The 20,928-nt window shown below is 41.4% G+C and overlaps 1 protein-coding gene across 8 annotated transcripts in view; it reads right to left on the minus strand.

Moving 5' to 3' along the window:
* lrrn2 (leucine rich repeat neuronal 2) overlaps positions 1-20,928 on the minus strand; it is a 316,469-nt gene that overhangs the window by 56,460 nt on the left and 239,081 nt on the right. Inside the window, exon 1 of one of the 8 annotated variants that reach the window (XM_059950217.1) lies at positions 7,059-7,084. The exons of the other annotated variants lie outside the window; for them this stretch is intronic. The gene's annotated coding sequence lies outside the window, so the exon portion shown is untranslated. Of the gene's footprint in view, positions 1-7,058; positions 7,085-20,928 lie in introns of those variants that run through there. 8 annotated transcript variants of the gene reach the window in all.

The following is a 20,928-nucleotide window of genomic DNA, read 5'->3' on the forward strand; positions in this document are numbered from 1 at the left end:
TACTGATAAGTAATCCTGGGCATCACCAGCACCATCTCAACCCAGACAAAGACAGTTTATTTCTTCTGTCACCATTTCATTTGTGGGAATCTGGGCAAAGTGATTGTCTATGGTGGAAGAGGAACTATTCTTCATTGTAAAGTGCTTTAGGATGTCCTGAGGCCAAGAAATGATGTAAAGATCAAAGATTCGCTTTATTTGTCACATATACATTGAAACATGCAGTGAAATGCATCATTGGCATCAACGACCAACAGAGAACTTGTGCTGGGGGCAGCCCACAGCTGCCGTTCTCTCTGGCGCTAACGTAGCATGCCCACAACTCACTAAACCTAACCCTAACAGCATGTCCGTGGAATATGGGAGGAAAGCAGAGCATCTGGAGAAAACTAATGCAGTTTCAGGAAGAACGTACAAACATTTTACAGACAGCAGTGGAAATTGATTGGTGATCGCTGGTACTTTAGGGTGACACACTAACCACTAAGGTACAGTCCCATTCCTGCAAATTCCCATATCTTTGACTCACTCACTCTTCTCCACGATCTCCTCCCTTGATCCACAAATTCCATTCATGATTTTCCACATCTTAACCAATACCTTGATCCCTCTAGTTCTTTTCAAAATAGGCGGTTTATTATTGGGTACTTAGACCTTCCCTCTTGCCCACAATCTAAGTGGCCTGAGTGCCACAAATAGTACCCACAGCTATGGATCTCACAAGATTTGAGAACATAGAACATTGTGCCAATATCTTATCCTACTCTAAGATCAATCTAACCCTTACCTCCGATATAGCCCTCCATTTTGCTATCATCTACAGTGTGTGCCTATCTAAGAGTTTTTGACAACTCTTTAATGTACTTGCTTCTATCGCCACTTCTGGTAGACCATTCCATGCACCCACCACTCTCTGTGTAAAGGAACATACCTCTGAAATGTTTCTGGCTCCGGGAACCACAGATACACCATCCTTTCAGACATGCTTGTGAACTTGAGCAGTCAGTTTACTGGGATACTGCCTCTTTCCAAGGAAGTTTGTAATACTTGGTTGGGCTTCCATAGATGGAGCGTTTTCAGCAAATGCGATCTCCCATTGCTCATTTTGTCAAAATTCAACTGCTACAAGTAATTCAATAGTATTTTTTCCCTAAATTTGCCATTAATTAGAATGAAACATTTGGGAAGTAAATAATCTGTTTGCTTTCCAGTGTAAATAAGTGTATACTCTGGAACATTGGAAGATCCCCTGTTATTTTGCTATCATCGCTACTCTATAGATCTGTTGAGTATGCCTACAAGAAAATTAATCTCAGGGTTGTATATGGTGACATATATGTTTGATAATAAAATATACTTTGTACTTTGTATTAATTGTGTCTCACTCTGGCAATAAAGTGGGAATTTAACTGATTTTAAAGTTTAGTTATAATTCTCTTAGTTGCAAATATATTCATCTGGCTGGAAACTATCAAGGAGAAAAAATGATGGCCAGCAGGTAATACATGATCATGTTGGATTAGGGTGTAGAATTGTTATTTTTCTTGTACTTTTAACTTTTCTATGCTTGCTTGTATTATAATATAATCACGTATACACATGTGATTGTTCAGTAAAATTTTCTAGCAATTACGGTACAGTTGCTTTCGTATTTTTCTAGAAACTTCTTAGTTTTCAATAGCAGCTGTAATGACATTTAAATGTGGCTAATCTACCTATTATCATGGGACTGTGTGTTATTTCTAGTATGAGATGACCACGGCTGCTCTTTCCTTTGTCTTTTCTTTGTTCTCTTGTCATGTTTCTCTTTGCACTTAAGAGAATTCCTAGCAATATGCTTTGTGCCTGCCTCATTTTGAACTTCTGAAGAACCCAGGCTGCAATCCAACAACGGTAAGGAAGTGAAATATGTAACTGTAGTGCCAATGTTGGAAAGAGTCAAAATAGTAAGTTCAATTTTCAAGCTTTTAGATATCTGGATATCTCAAGAAGTCCAAGTGCCATATGTGGTACTAGGTTACAAAAAAAATACAGTTAACCACTCAGCCGGCCAAACCTGTTCCACTTCAGAAGCTCATCATGGCTGACCTTCTCTTCCACATTTACTTACCTCTTCATTCCCCCACTCTCTTTGCCTTATGTTATTTTGATCAAATCTCCACAGCCTTTTGAGAAGAAGGTGAAGTCTGGTTTTATACTACCTGTTCAGTGCAAAATATTTTGATTGAATCTCCACAGCCTTTTCAGAAGGTGGATTCTAGTTTTATATTACCTGTTCTGTGAAAAATATTTTGATCAAATACCCACAGGCTTTTGAAAAGGTGAAGTCTATTTTTATACTACCAGTTCAGTGAAAAATATTTTGATCAAATATCCACTGACTTCTGAGAATGTGGACTCCAGTTTTAGACTACCTGTGCCGTGGAAATAAATCCTAAATCCACTTCATGTTGGTTCAGTGATTTAATGATTCCATTTAACATCAGAGAATGCAAACAGTATACAACCTGAAATTCTTACTCTCCACAGACATCCATGAAACCGAAAAACCCCAAAGATTGGATAACAGGAAACAGGCAAGAACCTCAAAGCCCCCTCACCCCTCCCACGGACAAGCAGCAGCAAAGGCATCAACCCTCCCCTCTCCACCCTTCCACTCCCCCCACTTATTCTAGCAGAAAGTATCTGCTCTCTCGCCACCCACCATGTAAGCAACAGTAAAGCTCCCAAAGAGAGACCATGATCTACAATTCATCAAAACCACTGTTCACCAAACAGATCGACATCCAACAAAGCTGAAAGAGAGAGGTATCACTCCTCTCTAATTCTAACATCTCCAATTTGTTTGCTTTCTCCTTCAGGTTTTCCTGCATCGATCCCATTGAATTGAATGAGAGGGAAAGAGAGTGATCAACGAAGAAAGGGAATACCTTTCATTATCCTGCACACTCAATCAGATCACTTCTCAGTTTTCTCCAGTCAGGAAGATGCAAAACAGGCTATGCAACCTGCTCTCATAATTTTATTTCCCAATTCTAGGAGAAATCTTCTCTACAAGTAACACTTCTCCACGAGGGCCCACTGGTCATAATCTCAGTAGTGATGCATTACAGATTTTGCTTTTAAATCTTATACCCTTGCAATAAAAGCCAGCTTTGAATTAACAATATTGAACAAATTGAATATAAAAAACCCGGTACATCTTTGTACTGTGGGAAGAAACCGGAGCACGATGGGAAAACTTACATATTTCTCGGAGAGGACATACAGAGACTCCTTACAGATGATGCTGGAATTAAACTCCGAACTCTGCTGCCCCAAGCTGTAATAGTGTCATAGCACTATGCTACTGTGGTGCTACACATGTGTCAAAATCATTTTGATATTCCAGAGCTTCTAACTTTTCACTGTTTAAAATAACTAGTTTCTCTCTCTCATATTGAAAATGGATGGCCGCACAGCTTGAAATCTATCAAAAATAATTTTCCCTTTCACTTACTCTATGTTTCTTTGCAACCCTTTCCTCTCACCTGACCAGCTTAGTACTTCTTCCAACCAAGGGCATTCACCGGCCTTTAAATCTGCCCTCAGCATGAGCTTGCCATAGAGTAAGTGTAGTGATCTCCAGGGATAAGGGATTTCCCAAGTGAGGAGTATGACACAGAGTCACACAGAATGAAAACAGGCCCTAAACACGAGAGTTTCTGTAAATCCACAGCAACACATACAAAATGCTGGAGGAACTCAACAGGTCAGGCAGCATCTATGGAGAAGAATAAACAGTTGATGTCTTGAGCTGAGAACTTCCATCAGGACTGGAAAGGAAGGGGGACGAAGCTGGAATAAGGTGGTGAATGGAGGGGAAGGAATACAATTTGGTACGTAATAGCTGATACCAGTTGAGTGGGGTGGTGGAACGGTGGGTGGGTGGGAGAAAGAGACATGTCAAATTTCTTTAATCTCTTGAGATAAAGGAGTTGGTGAGCTTTCTTGGCCATAACATCAATGTGGTTGGACCAGGACAGGCTACTGGAGATGTTCACACCTAGGAACTTGAACCTCTTAACCCTCTCAACCTCAAAACTATTGATGGAGGCAGGAGCTTGTGCAACTCCCTTCTTCCTGAAGTTCATGACCAGCCCCTTTATTCTGTTGACAGTGTGGGAAAGGTTATCGTCATGACAACATGTCACTAGGCTCCCTATCTCCTTCCTGTACTCTGATTGAACTTCCTTAGCAATACAGCCCACTACTGTCTGCTATTGTCTGAATGCCAGTAAAACGAGTTAGAACAGAATATGATTGCACAGTCTTGAGTGTATAGGGAGCTGAGGCTGCAGCCTTGTGGAGCACCAGTGTTTAGAATAATTGTGATGGTGGTGTTGCTGCCTATTTTCACTGATTGTGGTCTGTGGATTGCATATTAATATGCAGAATCTACTGTTTCACTGAAAGCTCCTATGAAATTACCCAATTCCATATGATAGGCACAGTTGGACTATGTATTATATTTACCAGTTAGTTGGCTTTGGTAGAAGCAGTATTGCTGGAATAACATTTCTACTCAAACGACAAAATTATGCAAAGAGATTGCATAGCCAAGAACTGCATTTCTTAGAATCTTTGACATTTGAGAGATGATTTGATTGGTTTTCAAGATATGGAGTTAAATTGAGAGACAGAGGGAAAATATTTTAGCTGATTGGTGGGTTGAGAGGATAAGATGAAAACATCAGAGTCCGTTCTTCAGGAGTGAAACTGCTAAGAATTTTTCATGTACAGGATGGTAAAAATTTGCAATTTTCTTCCACAAACTTAGTGAGTCCTAGGTAAATAAGAATTTTTAAAAATTGATAACATGTTAGGGTCGAAGGGCCGAATGGCCTACTCCTGCACCTATTTTCTATGATTCTATGTTAGTGAATTGAGGGCATGCTATTTTGGCACTGGAGGCATGGCAATACCCGCGATTGCTCAGCACAATCCTTACTGATTTAGGTTTGACACAGTTGATTTATTTTACTGTGTGTTTCAGTGTATATGTGACAAGTAAAGCTAATCTGAATAGATTTCTGTAAACCTAAAGTATTAAGGGATATGGAGAAATGCATATACACACAACATAAATAATCTTGGTGCAGTTCCACAGATGGGAGGGGCTGAATAATCTATTGCTATCATTGTTCGTTAAATCCGGTTAAGTAAGTAATTTTCCTTCTGTAACTGCTAATGATGTCATGCCTGAACATTACAGAATGATGCATATGCTCTTTCGATGAACTGGGCAGAATCAAGCTCCAGTCCTTGTTCTTCTCTTCACATAAACAGATCACTTGGCTCTCATTGAAACAAATGCAGGGACTAGAAACTCATTCACACCCAAAAAGAGCTGTACATCTGAAAATCAGTGTAGTGCAATTTTCCACACATTTCCTGACGTCTTTGCATCTTTGGGGAAGATTTGCCTCCTAGTTTTTCAACTCTACTCTGACTTTTATTTCAGTGCAAGCCACCAACAAAATTATTTCAACAGTGGTACAGCATGCAAAATTCATCAGCAATGAGATTTTAAAATGCACAGATCTGAAAACTAACAGATCTTATTTTCCTGCAGAACAAACAAGTCTTGTAAATCCTGCTTCAGCTGGGTCATACTATTTAAAGAATTGAGATTTCAGGCTGAGACCCTTCAACAGTTAAAGGTCTTTGCCCAAAATGTCCACTGTTTATACCTCTCCACAGATGCTGCTTGACCTGCTGAGTTCTTCCAGCACTTTGTGTGTATTGCTCTGGATTTCCAGCATCTGCAGAATCTCTAGTGCTTACTTAAAGAATCAGCGCTCAGCCACATTTTTTTGTCTTTGTACAGATCTGTAAGCATCTGTGACTTCAAGTACATATACTATTTATGTCTTAACTGCCTTTCCTATACGATCAGGGTCATAGTCACTCTCAGCGTCCTAGCCTGAGGATCATTGCTGGCTGCTACGCTGATTTCTGTCACGTCTCACAGTTGTTGCTTGTTGCTGCATGAGTGAGGTCACCCAAATACCACTTTCAAGGAGAGATGTGTACTTCTACTGCAGACCCGAGAAGCAGGCACAAACAGTTATCTGACCTTGCGATGGAAGATGCGCCTGAAAGAAACTTTCCTGGTAACATTCCACCAGGTGGGCCAACCTCTAACCCTAGACAGCCCATGTGGCCCCTTTAACAAAGAATACATCCTGAGGGAACTTTCCTTCACCATCTGTCCCAGTCCCTTTGAACTGTACATTGCCCTCTCCCAAACCTGGAAAAGAAATGCTGCAGGGAAAACGGTTTGCCAAACTGTTTCCAACCGTCTCCAACTGCCTCCCACTGGCTAAAGAGCTGCTCTCTGAATCACCGTGTGAGTCCATCCACCAGACACAATGTTGACTCCACAAGATCCTTCAACTCAGCTAGTCGAGAGGCATTGTGGAACATCTTTCTCGAGTTTGGCAGCCACTGAAATTCTTCTTCCTTTTACATCCACTATGTGAGGTATTCAATCTGTATTCTAGACCAAGAGTTCCACATTCAACCCAATCTCAGTGAAAATCCCATCATGTAAGACTGCAACATCTTTCAGTCTTTCTAGGTGCAATACTAAAACTCAGACCCAACAAGCAGCCATCGGGATTGGAGCTGACTGGTCGGACAAATGGGAAACTATTCCACTTATGTTGTCCTCACTTCAAGACCAAAGGTCATTCCAGTTTTGGCCATCGAACTCTCCCCACCATTGAGGGCATCTACAAGGGGTGCTGCCACAAGAAAGCAGCAACCATCATCAAAGATCCCCACCATCCAGGCCATGCTCTCCTCTCACTACTGCCAGTGGGAAGGAGGTACAAGAGCATTAGGTCCCACACCACCATGTTCAAAACCGGTTATTACCCTTCAACCAACCAGGCTCCTAAACCAACTTGGACAGCTTTACTCACCTCCACTTTGAACTGATTCCGTAAGCTACAGATACACTTTCCACACAACGGACTCACTTTTCAAGATCGTTAAGTTCCAGTATTACTTACTTATTTATAGTTTCGATTTGCGGTTTGTCTTCTTTTTGAACATTGGCTGTTTGTCAGTCCTTACGTGTAGTTTTTCATTAATTCAATTGCATTTCTCGGTTCTACAGTAAATGGCCACAAGGAAATGCATCTCAGGGTTGTATATGCAGACATATATATACTTTGACAATAAATTTACTTTAAATTTTAATCCATTTAGAATCAGGAGAGATAGAGATGGAACAGGAGGGTTAACGAGGCAAGGACATGGCAAAGACAAGACGTGAGGAGACTGCAAATTATGGATGGGTAGTGCAATAAAATGGATGAGGTCAATAAAGAGGCATTCCAGAGGTAGGACAGAACTATCAAAATGAATTAATAAATTGGTTTATTATTGTCACAGGTACCAAGGTACACTGAAAAATAATGTCTTGTATCTCATTTTTACAGATTGTTACATTACAGCAATGCAAAGATTAGCTTTATTTCTCACATGTACATTGAAATACAATATACAGTGAACTGCATCGTTTGCATCAATGCGTCCGAGGAGTTTTGTGGAGCAGTCCGCAAGTGTTGCTGTGCGTCTGATGCCAACTTAAGACGGTCACAACTTACTAACTCTAACAGGTATGTCTTTAGAATGTGGGAGGCAACTGCAGCATCTGGGAGAAACACACACAGTCATGACAAGTCAAGTCAACTTTTATTGTCATTTCGACCATAACTGCTGGTAGAGTACATTGTAAAAATGAGACGTTTTTCAGGACCATGGTGTTACATGACACAGTACAAAAACTAGACTGAACTACGTAATAAAAAAAACACAACATAGGGAAAGCTACACGAGACTACAGACCTACACTGGACTGCATAAAGTGCACAAAAACAGTGCAGGCATTACAATAAATAATAAACAGGACAGTAGGGCAAAGACAAGGTACAAACACCTTACAGACAGAATCTGAAAAGCATTACTACGCTACCACTCCGCATGGAGGTAGAACAAGGTAAAACAACAACAGATTACAGAAAAAAGTTATAGTTATAGAGAAAGTGAAGTGCATGAGGATAAGGTGTAAGGGCATAATGAAGTAGAAATTCAAAATTTAAAGTAAATTTATTATTAAAGTACATAGATGTCACCATATACAACACTGAGATTCATTTTCCTGCAGGTGTACTCAGCAAATCTATAGAATGGTAACTGTATCAGCATCAATGAAAGATCAACGAGAATGTGGTAGATAACAACTGTGCAAATGTGAATATAAAGAAGGAGCAATAAATAATGAGAACATGAAATAACAAGATAAAGAGTCCTTCAAGTGAGATCATTGGTTGTTGGGACATTTCAATGGATGGGCAAGTGAGTGTAGTCATCTCTTATATTTTCAAAAGCCTGACGGTTGTGGGGTAGCAACTGTTCTTTGAACCTGATGGTATGAGTCCTGAGGCTCCAATACCTTCTACCTGATGGCAGCAGTGTGAAAAGAGCACGGCCTGGGTGGTGAGGATCTTTGATGATGGATGCTGCTTTTCTATGGTAATGTTTCATGTAGATGTACACAATGGCTTGGAGGGTTTTAACCATGATATACTGGGCCGAATCCACTACCTTTTGTAGAATTTACCATTCAAAAGTATTAGTGTTCCCATACCAGGTCATGATGCAGCCTGTCAACGCACTTTCCATTTTCAACATACGGGGGAACCATTCAGTAGTCTAATAACAGCAAGATAGAAGCCGTCTTTGAGCCTGGTAGGATGGTTGTGTTTATGTTCTGATATTCTTGTGGCTAAAGAAAGCATAAGCAAGTTCTTCAAGTAGGAAAAGATGCCTCCAAAGTACAAAGCAGAGTAAAATTGAATAAAACATTTGCATTTCTTGAGAAGTTGCCACCTGGTTTTCTTTGAGGCTCAACACTACGATGAATGGTCATTCCAACGCCCACTTGCTGGGTGCTGATTGGCATTCTGAATTTCAAGGCGTGATAAAAATTGAGCAATTCTGTCATAAAATCAAATAATCTTACACCAGAGGTCCTTTGGAACATTCCTGAAGCTGTCACAAATCCTGTATAAAAATGAGCTTAAAAGGTACAAATAAATATTTAAATAGATATGGAAAAAAGCATTGACAGCTAATTTCTATTATATTGCTTTTAGTTATCTATCTTGTCAAATTAGATGCATATTTCATAGTTTTTTTAGATTGCAATATATTTTTATAAATTCTTTGTTGAATTGATGGGATGCAATGTCTTTCTAAAAGGTGTAATCTGCAGAGAGACATCTAAACGCACTCTGACACCATCTGCTATTAAACCAAAATTTTGACTGTAAATTATTAGGTGTTCAGATTTAAAAAAAACAAAGAGAATATTAAATTTCATTCAATTTACACTTAAAACACTGGTTGAGTGGATCATTGGGAGTTGGGGGAGAATGGATGGAGCTGGAATTTGAAGCAGTTAGTTTGCGAGCATCAGGGCAATTAATTGCATTCTAACATTCTAAAGCACTCTTCATAGTACAGTATGCACAAGGAAATTCAAAGTTCAAAGTAAGTTTACTATCACTGTGTCACCATTTCCTTGCAGGCATTTATAATAGATACAAAGAAATACTATACAAAATTGAAAAACTACACACAAGAGCTGACAACCAACCAATGTGCTAATTAAGACAAAAAGTGCAAATACAATAATAAATAAATAAATGCTATTGCGAATACGAATTGTAAAAGTGAGCCTGTAGATTGTGGAATCAGTTCAGTGTCGGAGTGAGTGAAGTTATTCACGCTGGTTCAGAGGCCTGCTGGTTGTAAGGTAATAAATATTCCTGACGTTGGCGGCGTGGGACCTAAGGTTCCTGCGCCTCCTTCCTGAAGGCAGCAGTGAGAAGAGAGCATAACCTGGGTGGTAGGAAGGCTGTTGATGATGATGGAAGCTACTTTGCTGAGGTAGTGCTCCTTGTAGATGTTGGTGGGGCTGGCTTTTCCTGTGATGGACTGGGCTGTATCCACTACTTTTTTTAGAGGGAGATTTCATTTTACAACCAGCAATTCCAAAGCCTCACCATTGGTCGCATGATTATTGTTATGGCCCCCTTTCTCTCTACCCCCACTCGCTTCACTTCCTACTTAAGTGGTCTCTTTGTTACTTGCGTGTATGATTTTCAACTGTGAGACAAATAAGCATTTCCTCCATTCTGCAAATAAATGTGTTGAAAGAAGTTGAAAACGGCATCAATTTATTTAATGCCTCTGTAATCTTCCTCAGTATAATTCTAAACATTAGTCTTCTGTGGAGGAATGGCAAGGGTAACTGGGGGATTGAGGCTGGGTGAGATCAGGGTCTCTGTTATTGCACAGTACAGAAACCTGTTATCCATCTGCAATAATGTTTTGATTCGAATGTAACCAGCATGGAGCACGGGAGCCTTTTGAAAGTTTGTGAGCAAGACGGGGAGGAGGTGAGAAGAATAAATTAAAGATTGTTCCTTTTTGGGTGAAGCAGAGAGAATAAGCAAAGGGAAAAGAAGATGGGAGAAACTCAGAGAAAAGCATTGGCTAACAGCAAGGTGAGGTTGAATGAGAAGATTAGGAGGGGCAAGAAATTAGAGTAACATGAAAAGGAATCAAGGGATATTTAATTTTTTCAATGAGATCTGCGCTTCAGTGTCCTGCATCATGAATAAATAGTACATTTTATCACCATACAGGCTCTTCAACTCACAATGTCGTTCCGATCTTTTAATGTACTGTAAGATCATTCTAACTGTTCCCTCGTGTCTCTCTCATCCATATACTTCTCCAAGAGTTTCCTAAATGTTCCTAATGTATCTAACTCTACCACCACCCCTGGCAGGATGTGCCATGCACCCACCAGTCTCTGTGTTAAACAAGAACCTCTGACACCCCCCAAATGTCTCTGGTTGTCAAAAATAAATCACGCATTCTTCTTCTCTTGCTTGATTGGACACGGCATCAAAGGTTACGGCGAGAAGGCTGAGGAGTGGGACTGAGGCGGGGAATAAAAGGTCAGCCACGATTGAGTGGCAGAGCAGACTTGATGGGCCAAATGGACTAATTCTGCTCCTATGTCTTAAGGTCTTTAAGATTCTTCTTAAAGTTCAATTGTGTGACCAACATTTGATCAGCTGTTCTTATACTGTCTCAAGTACTGAGGTTAGAAGTTTGTCACAACACGATGAGCCAAAAGGTTTGTTCTGTGCAGTACTGTAAGACCACAAGATATAGGAGCAGAATTAGGCCATTCAGCCCAGCGAACCTACTCTATTATTCCATCTTGGCTGATTTATTATTCTCCTCAATCCCATTCCCACTCCCCATAATGTTTGATGCTCTAACTAATTAAGAACCACCTTAAATATACTCTTCTTCAGGACTCTATAACACTGTTGGGCAGGAAATATGAGAGCTTGAAAGCAAGTACTACCAGGCTTCTACCCTGCTGTTATAAAACTATTAAATTAGTTCCTAGCACAATAAGATGCAGTCTTGACCTTATAATTTATCTCATGATAGTTCCCTGAAGGTGGAATCTCATGTGGATAGGGTGGTGAAGAAAGCTTTTGCTGTGCATGCCTTTATAAATCAGAGCATTGAATATAGGAGTTGGGATGTAATGTTAAAATTGTACAAGGCATTGGTGAGGCCAAATTTGGAGTATTGTGTACAGTTCTGGTCACTGAATTATAGGAAAGATGCCAACAAAATAGAGAGAGTACAGAGGAGATTTACCAGAATGTTACCTGGGTTTCAGCACCTAAGTTACAGAAAAAGGTTGAACAAGTTAGGTCTTTATTCTTTGGAGCATAGAAGGTTGAGGGGAGACTTGATAGAGGCATTTAAAATTATGAGGGGTATAGATAGAGCTGACGTGGATAGGCTTTTTCCATTGAGAGTAGGGGTGATTCAAACAAGCGAACATGAGTTGAGAGTTGGGGGCAAAAGTTTAGGGGTAGCATGAGGGGGAACTTCTTTACTCAGAGAGTGGTAGCTGTGTGGAATGAGCTTTCAGTAGAAGTGGTAGAGGCAGGTTCGATATTGTCATTTAAAAAAAATTGGATAAGTATATGGACAGGAAAGGAATGGAGGGTTATGGGCTGAGTGCAGGTAGGTGGGACTAGGTGAGAGTTAAGCATTCGGCATGGACTAGAAGGGCCGAGATGGCCTGTTTCTGTGCTGTAATTGTTATATGGTAATAATCTGGCACTTTATTGTTTAGCTGCACTACACTTTCCCTGTAGAAATTTATTCCGCATTGTTATTGTTTTACCTTGTCCCACCTCAGTGCACTGTGTAATGATTTGATCTGTGTGAACAGTATGCAAGACAAAATTTTCACTGTACTTTGGAACATCTGACGATAATAAACCAATTCCAATTCCAATTGCAGTCTGGAAGCCTGGGCAAACTGCTGTGTTAAAGATGCCACACAAATGCAGACTATTTTAATTGGACATGGACTTGATAATAAACTCCAGTATGTGGCATTATCAATAAGGATATACATCTCAAATGACCAGCAAGGCTATAGAATATATACTCCAGTAATACTGTTAAGAGAACAGTCTGTATTCAGTATTTTGATAGAATTTTATTACAGATAGCAGTATATTAGGATGCAATTAAATTGGAACTAACTTAGTTGTAAGATCATAGAATCTCGTCACCATCGTGCTGATGTGTCAGCAGTTGCTCCCAATATCCCAGATGATGGCAAGGAGGTGGACATGAGTGAGATGGATTGGCTGGTTGAGTGGTGTCAGAACAATAACCTTGCACTCAACGTCAGTAAGACTAAGGAATGATTGTAGACCTCAGGAGGGGAAGTCGAGGGTACACACACCAGCCCAACGAGGGGGTCAACACTGAAAAGTGTGAACGGTTTCAAGTTCCTGGGTATCAACCTCTCTGAAGGTCTGTCCGAGGACCAATATATTGATGCAATTAAGAAGAAGGCAAGTCAAAGGCTGCACTCCATTAGGAGTTTGAGGAGATTTGGTATGTCACCAAAGACTCCAGCAAATTTCTAAGGATGTAGAATGGGAAGCTTTCTAATTGGCTGCATCATCATCTGATATGGAGGGGCCAAAGCCACAGGATCAGAAAAAAGCTGCAGAGGGTTGTAAACTCTGCCAGCTTCATCATGGTCACTAGCCTCCATACCATCAAGGACATCTTCAAAAGGCAATGCCGCAAAAAAGTGGCATCCATAATTAAGGACCCCTGTCACTTAGGACATGCTCTATTAGAGGGAATGTACAAGAGCCTGAAGAAACACAGTCAACGTTTTGGGAACCGCTCCTTCCTCTCTGCCATCAGATTTCTTAACAGACAATGAACAAAGCCATCAACACTACCTCACTATATTTGCTCTCTTTTGCACTATTTCATTTTTTTCTATGCCTGTATTTCATTTGTAATTTATTGTATTTCTTTATATATTGCTGCCACAAACAACAAATTTTACAACATATGTCAGTGATATTGAACCTGATTCTGAAGCTTTATTTCTCAGCTTGTAAAAGATTTTGTCTGCTGAATTTGTGAATCAAGACAGTTAAATATCCTATGAAATAGTAGCATTAATGCATTCTTAAGAAATCCCTGTGCTTATTGCTTTGAAATTGATCATCCGTGTGGTCTGGATGAGTTACCATTGTGTCAACAACCAATGAAATTTCACAAAAGCTCCTTAATAATTTTAATGAGGCTATCACTCTGCTTGATTTTTTTTCTTTGAAGAAATAAATCCATGGTCATCCAGACAATGAAAAATTGGGTTGTAAAGATGAATGAATGAGAGGGAGCTGGGTCAAAGAGGTATTTTTTAAATTACTGTGCCAATGAGCTCTTCACACATATGGACAAGGGAGCGGGATTTAATGAGATGGCTCTTAGTGAAGTAAAATCTAGGTTATATTTACAAACTCAAGAGATTCGGAGAGCAGAGCTTAGTCAAGATGGTGCTAAATGGCTACTCCTTTGCAAGACTCCGTCATGATGAAGGGTCTTGGCCCGAAATGTTGACTGCTCCTTTCAACGGATGCTGCCTAACCTGCTGAATTCATCCAGCTTGTTTGTACCTGTTTATTTGACCACAGCATTTGCAGTGTACTTTGTGTTTACTCCTTTGCTTGCATCTTCAGAAACAGCTCTATTTCTATCTTTAATATCTCTAATTTTCCCTTTCAGGGTTCTTTTGAAGACTCTGATCTGGAGTTACACACTGACTTTGGTTCTTTTCCGGGAATGGGACCCGCTCTGGGGATTTCATGACTGGCTGTCATCCGACATGTCAAAGGTGCGGCCTAAGAGTTCGGCTCACCTTTGGAGGTCTAAGATCTCGGAGCTCTGGAGATGGGTGGATCGAAGGTCGATGTCCCGACAGACTGGTGTGTCATGGGAGCTGAAAGATCTTTGGCTGTGTGCGTAGAGACCTGAGATCTTTGGGCACAGAGCTCAAAAAAAGTGATGCAACAGACTTTTAACATCATAAACCAGCAAGATCTTTGTTATGTCTCCCCTCTCACTGTGAAACGGAGACATCTCTTTCTCCCTTATTAGAGAGAGAATGAACTTGGTTAATGTGAAATCTTTGGGTTACTGTAAGTCTGTGTCTTTGCTGATGCTTTGCTCACACTTGAGTGCTTGGTGATGGGTGCCAATGATATTTTTTTGCCGGTGGGGGGGATTGTGCTTGCTGCTGCTAACACGCAGGAGGGAGGGGAGCTGGGGGGGTATTGGGGTTCTATCATTTAACTGTCATTCATTCTTTGGGGGCACTCCTCTGTTTTTGCGAATGGTTGCAAAGAAAAAGCATTTCAGGATGTATATTGTATACCTTTCTCTGACGTTAAATGTACCTTTGAAACCTTTGATTTTGCAGATGCTGGAAACCAGAGTAACACAAACAAAATGCAAGAGGAACACAGCAGGTCAGGCAGCCTCTATAGAGAGGAATAAACAGCTAACGTTTTGGGTCAAGACTCACATTGAGCCCTGACAAAGGGCCTGGGCCTGAAATGTCAACAGTACATGCCTCTCCACAGACGCTGCCTAACCTGCTGAGTTCTACCAGCATTTTGTGTGTATTACTCTGAGCGACGTTTGCAGTTCTGTATTGTATGTTTCTGGAAGGAAAGAAAAAGGTCTAAAAGCACTTGTATCGCCATTTGGCAGAGCCAAGTCTACTCTGTAGTAACAGTAACACATTGTACTCCCTACATTGGTGTTTGGTTCCAAATGCTAGTGCTGGAGTTCAGTCTGGTGTTACTTTTGTTTTAAGGGCTATGATCAAGGATATATTTCTTTGGGCATGTCCAAGCAGATATGATAACAAGGTTTCATAAATCTAGCTGTGCACCCAGGGCTGTAATGCTTCAAGTTATGCTGGGGGCTAAAAAAAGAGATGGAGGGAGACTCAATTTTATGTTACTGGGAATGATGTGGAGATGTAGAAAAGTCTGAGAAAATCAGCTTTTTAACTACACTAGTATGGTAAATGGTAGACCATCTGTGAAAGAGATGGAATCAAGATTCAAGATAATTGATCATTGAAACATACAGAATAATGTGTCTTTTGCATTAGCAACCAATACATCAGATGCATTGCCACACATTCTAGCACCAACACCACAATGCCTGGCAGGACAATGCAGAACACAACAAAAGACAGAGATTTGAAAGTGCACTTATATGTCACAAATAGGGGGAACAGGGTTGGAAGGATCTCTATCCTAAAACTAACACAGAAGAAAGGGGCCAAACACAAACCTCCAGAGGAACCCAGCAAGTCAGACAGCATCTGTGGAGGTAAAGGGATGGTCAACACTTTAGATCGAGACCATTCATCTGATCTGTTTCACATGAAGGGCCGTAACCCAAGGAGTCAATTATCCATTTCCCTCTACAGATGCTGCCTGACAGGGTTTGTTACTCCAGGTTTCAGTATCTGCAGCCCCTTGTGCCTAAGGAACCAAAGGGATTGGATAGGGTTGTTCAGCTGTTAGGAAATAGACCTTCTCAGTGATCAAGACAGAGGAAGACAGCACCAGTGAACAACATGACCGAGGGCAACATTCCCCAGATAGTTCACAAAGTTTAAGTCTTCCACTTCTATTACTGTACATCTTTTTTCATTAAAATATGGTTCTGCTACTGTTGGAGCCAGTAATCTACATTTTGGTGGTGTGCTTTTGGGTTGATTGAGCTATCTGCTGCTTTGCTGTCTCTGAGGATGTTCCGTGAGGTTTCAGGCAAAGTATGCAGCCTCAAGGCTAAGAAGCCTGGAGGTTGGGCGTGATCTCAGCATCGATGGAGATTGAAATCATCGAGATGTGAGTGGAAGGTGAGTGGGTGTTCAACGCCGTCTACCAGCCTCTTGCTCACTGTTGTCAGAGAAAGGTGTCTGTGTGTGATAGTCTCTCTTTCCCTCTCCATCTCTCTCGATGCTGCTGGAGGATTGTGTCAGAGTTCTGGGTCTCGGGCGATGTTTAATCAGTGCAGTTGATGGATGGGACTCAGTAGTTCACATTATCATCTGCTTCTGGCCCCTGGTTGCTCCTTTGGATGATTTTGACTGGGGCGGCCTGCAGGATGGTGAGCGGCAGAGTGCTAGATTGATCTCAGCTGAGCTGAACTGAATATACCAGCAACACAGACAAAATGCTGGGGGAACTCAGCAGGCCAGGCAGCATCTATGGAAAAAAATTAAAGTCGACGTTTTGGGTGGAAACTCTTTGGCATGACGGGAGAAAAAAAGCTGAGGAGTATATTTGAAAGGTGGGGGAGGGGAGAGATAAACACCAGGAGACAGGCGAAACTTGGAGGGGGAGGGATGAAGCTAAGAGCCAGGAAGTTGATTGGTGAAATAGAAGGCCATGGAAGAAAGAAAAAAAGGGAGGGGGAGAGCACCAGAGGGAGACAATGGGTGGGCAAGGAGATAACATGAGAGAGGGCAAGGGGATGGGAAATGGTGAAGAGGGGAGGCATTACTGGAAGGTTGAGAAATTGAAGCTCATGTCATTAGGTTAGAGCAGGCATGGGCAAACTACGGCCCGTTAAGCTTTTTAATCCGGCCCGCAGAACTTGATGAAATTATATTAATAAACCTTGTTAACGTTTTTTCCCCGCAATTCTGGCGTTTTCCCAATAGATGACGCACTCTATATACATTTGTGGTGACCCATTTCCTGGCACATCCGAACCGGCTCACAATTAGCCAGCGTTCCGGCTAAGGGAGATAGCCTGCGGGGATTTGCGAGCACAGAGCTTTGGAGCCTCTGCGCCACGGGGGGCAGGTTCAGGGAGGCTTAAAAGTGAGGCTGGGGATTTTGAATAAAGTTTTTTCTTCGACTGCAGTTACCGACTCCGTGTCGTAATTTTAGCGCTGCACGTAGCACACCGCTACACATTGACCTTTGTTGAGGTGCAGCGTATTACTCCACATTTGCGCTTTACTCTTTGTTCGGCTCGACCTATTTGTGTGAACAGGCGTTCAGCGTCATGAACATCAACAAAGCCAGCCACAGATCCAAGTTAACTGACCAACACCTCAGATCCATCCTGAGAATCGCCACAACAAAACTAAATCCAGACTTTGATGCGCTGGCTAAAAAGGGAGACCAACAACACTGTTCCCACTGAAATTAAAAATAAGTTTCTTCGTTGTGTTATGTAAAAAATGCATTTGAAAATATTTTTTTCAATAAGCCTTACATGTTACATGTCATTTCTGTTAAGTGATGGACATGAGTAGTGCGCAGGTGCACGTACGTTCTCAAAATAAAAAATGCGCTCCAGATCAAATAACGCGCTCCGCATACTGGCGCGCTATCACTGTTCTGTCTTTGTGCTGGTCGTTGTTGAGTTTTGGCACAGGGGACAATTGAATAAGAAGGAGCAGGACAAGTAGACCTGCATCTCCTACCATTTTTGAAATAAAGACAGTCAGGAAGAGAGTGATGATGAAAATATCTTGAAGGATAACAGAATTTTCAGTGCTTTAAAATAATAACTGTTACTATTAAAAAAAGCTCTATTCTATTCATTTAATCTTCAGTGTTTTAAAAGTCATTTCAATAAATAGCTAAATACCATGGGACCTCAAAGACAGATATTTTGTTGTAATGCATTTGTTCATTTTCAATTGAAATTAAAGCACATGTTTTCTACATATCCCATGATATTTTATTTTCTCTTATGAGGTGTATTACCAAAACACTCCATCCATCTGCTCCTGGTCCGGCCCCCCTGTCAAATTTTAGAACCCTTTGTGGCCCACAAGTCAAAAAGTTTGCCCACCCCTGGGTTAGAGGCTACCCTAATGGAATATAAGGTGTTGTTCCTCCAACCTAAGTGTGGCCTTATGCTGACAGTAGAGGAGGCCATGGATGGACTTATTGGAATGGGAATGGGAAGTGGAATTAAAATAGGTGGCCTTTGGGAGATCCCACTCGTTCTGGCGGATGGGGCGTAGGGGCTCAGCGAAGCGGTCTCCCAATCTACGTCGGGTCTCACCGATTTACAAGAGGTAAATATACCAGGACTCTTTCATTTCTGTGTTTTATATTCTGTGTGCCTTGCTCTTCTTTTTGCATGATTTGTGCTTTTGCACTTGGTGGTGGTGAGGTACAGTGGGATGGTGTTTGAAGTTTCTCTTTGAATAGGTTCCAGGGTTTCCTTTGCTTCGTGGCTGTCTATGGTAAGATGAATCACAGTGTTACACATCACATACATACTTTAATAATACGTGTATTTTGAACTTTTAGGATGCAATTCAAGGGAGTTGACAGGTTCATAGGATGGTCACGAATCTGGCTGGGACAGCTTCTACGAAGGCCAGAAGCACAGAGAAGATGGAAGGGAGGTGAATGTATATATTACACTTCCTGTGACAGACAGCACTACAAAACAAGCAGATAGTCGGAGAATGAAACTACATTCATAATCTGTTTGTTCTCCGATTCGTTAAAATGAGTCCACTGACTCCACACATACCATGCGCACTGCTGTCAGTGAACAAGGGATGACATAACAAACAAGCTCGGCAACAGAGGTCCTTGAAATGCATCACGCTAACAGCTCACTAACCATGCTTTCCTGCAAGAGGCAAATTAAAAATGATTTGTTTCGGGATCTCAGTGGGAGTTCATAATCAAGTTGATAGACGGTGTAATTCCTTCCTGTTTTAATTACAGTCAAGAGGGATTAATGTACTCTTTACACCCGACCTGAGCCACTGGTCACTTGGGTTGCATTGACTACTTTTTAACTAGAGCACATCAACTGTTCACACAGGTGCAGGTGTGATGCTTGATTAAATTGGGCAGTTTTGACTCATTGGGATGCCGCACTCGATGGTGCTTGATTAACATGGTTTGAGCAGAGAATTGCCGCACTCACTGCTGAGATAAACATTGTGGCAATGGGACTGTCTAGCCCAGGGAGCGACCTTTCAGAATCAGAACCGTCATTAATTTCACTGACATGTCTGGAAATCTGTTGTTTTGTGGCAGCACTATAGTGCAATACATAAAAACAAGCAATTGTATACATTATAATAAGAAACACAAGCAACACCACACACTAAGTGGGGGAACACTCAGCAAGTCTTTTCCTATTGCCACACTGATTCTCCACTCAGACTTGGATCACACGGACAACAGCAATACCTATGTTAGTCTGCTGTTCACTGATTACAGCTCAATGTTCAACACTATGATACACTCAGTTCTAATCAACAAGTTCCAAAACCTGGGGCCTCTGTACCTCCCTCTGCAGCTGGATCCTTGACTTCCTCACAAGGTGACCACAGTCTGTGGCGACGAGAAATAATATTTCATCCCCGCTGACAATCGACACTGATGCACCTCAAGGATGCGTAGTTAGCCCTCTGCTCTATTCTCTCTACACCCAGGATTGTGTGGCTAGACACAACTCTAACACCATCTATACATTTGCCAGTTACGTAGTTACTGTTGGCAGAGTTTCAGATGGTAAAAGGAGATGTGTAGGAGTGAGATAGATGAACTAGTTGAATGGTGTTGCAACAACAACCTCGCATTCAATATCAGTAAAGCTAAGGAATTGATTGTGGACTTCAGGAAGGGGAAGTCAAGGGAACACACACTGTCCTAAATGAGGAATCAGCAGTGGAAAGAATGAGCAGTTTCAAGTTCCTGGGTGTTGACATCTCTGAAGATCTATCCTTGGCTCAGCAGTTTGATATAAGTACAAAGAAGGTACGACAGTGGCTATATTTCATTAGGAATTTGAGGAGACTGGGTATGTCATCAAAGCCCCTTGCAAATTTTTACAGATGGACCATGAAGAGCATTCTAACTGTGGCATCACGGCATGATATGAAGCAGCCACTGCACAGGATTAGAAAAAGCTGCAGAAATTTGTTAACTCAGCCAGCTCCATCATGGGCACTTGCCTCCCCAGCATCAAGGACACCTGCAAAAGGTAATGCCTCAAAAAGCTGTCATCCCTCATTAAGGACCCCCATCACCCAGGACATGCCCTCTTCTCATTGCTCCCATTAGGAAGGAGGTACAGGAGCCTGAAGGCACACACTCAACGATTCATCAGCAGCCTCTTCCCCTCTGTCATCCAATTTCAGAATAGTTATTGAACCCACATACACTACAGTCAATGTATTGGGCCGAGACCCTACATCAGGACAGTCCTGATGAAGGTTTTAGCCCAAAATGTTGATTGCTTATTCACCTCTATACATACTAAATGACTTGATAATTTATTTTTATGTTGAGCATTTAAGCCCTTACTGTAGAGATTTCCTTCATTCTCCCAGTTCCCTGCAAATGCCCTCTTGACTCTACCAGTCTT

The sequence above is a fragment of the Hypanus sabinus genome, chromosome 25, assembly GCF_030144855.1.
Source record: "Hypanus sabinus isolate sHypSab1 chromosome 25, sHypSab1.hap1, whole genome shotgun sequence".
Classification (NCBI taxonomy): domain Eukaryota; kingdom Metazoa; phylum Chordata; class Chondrichthyes; order Myliobatiformes; family Dasyatidae; genus Hypanus; species Hypanus sabinus.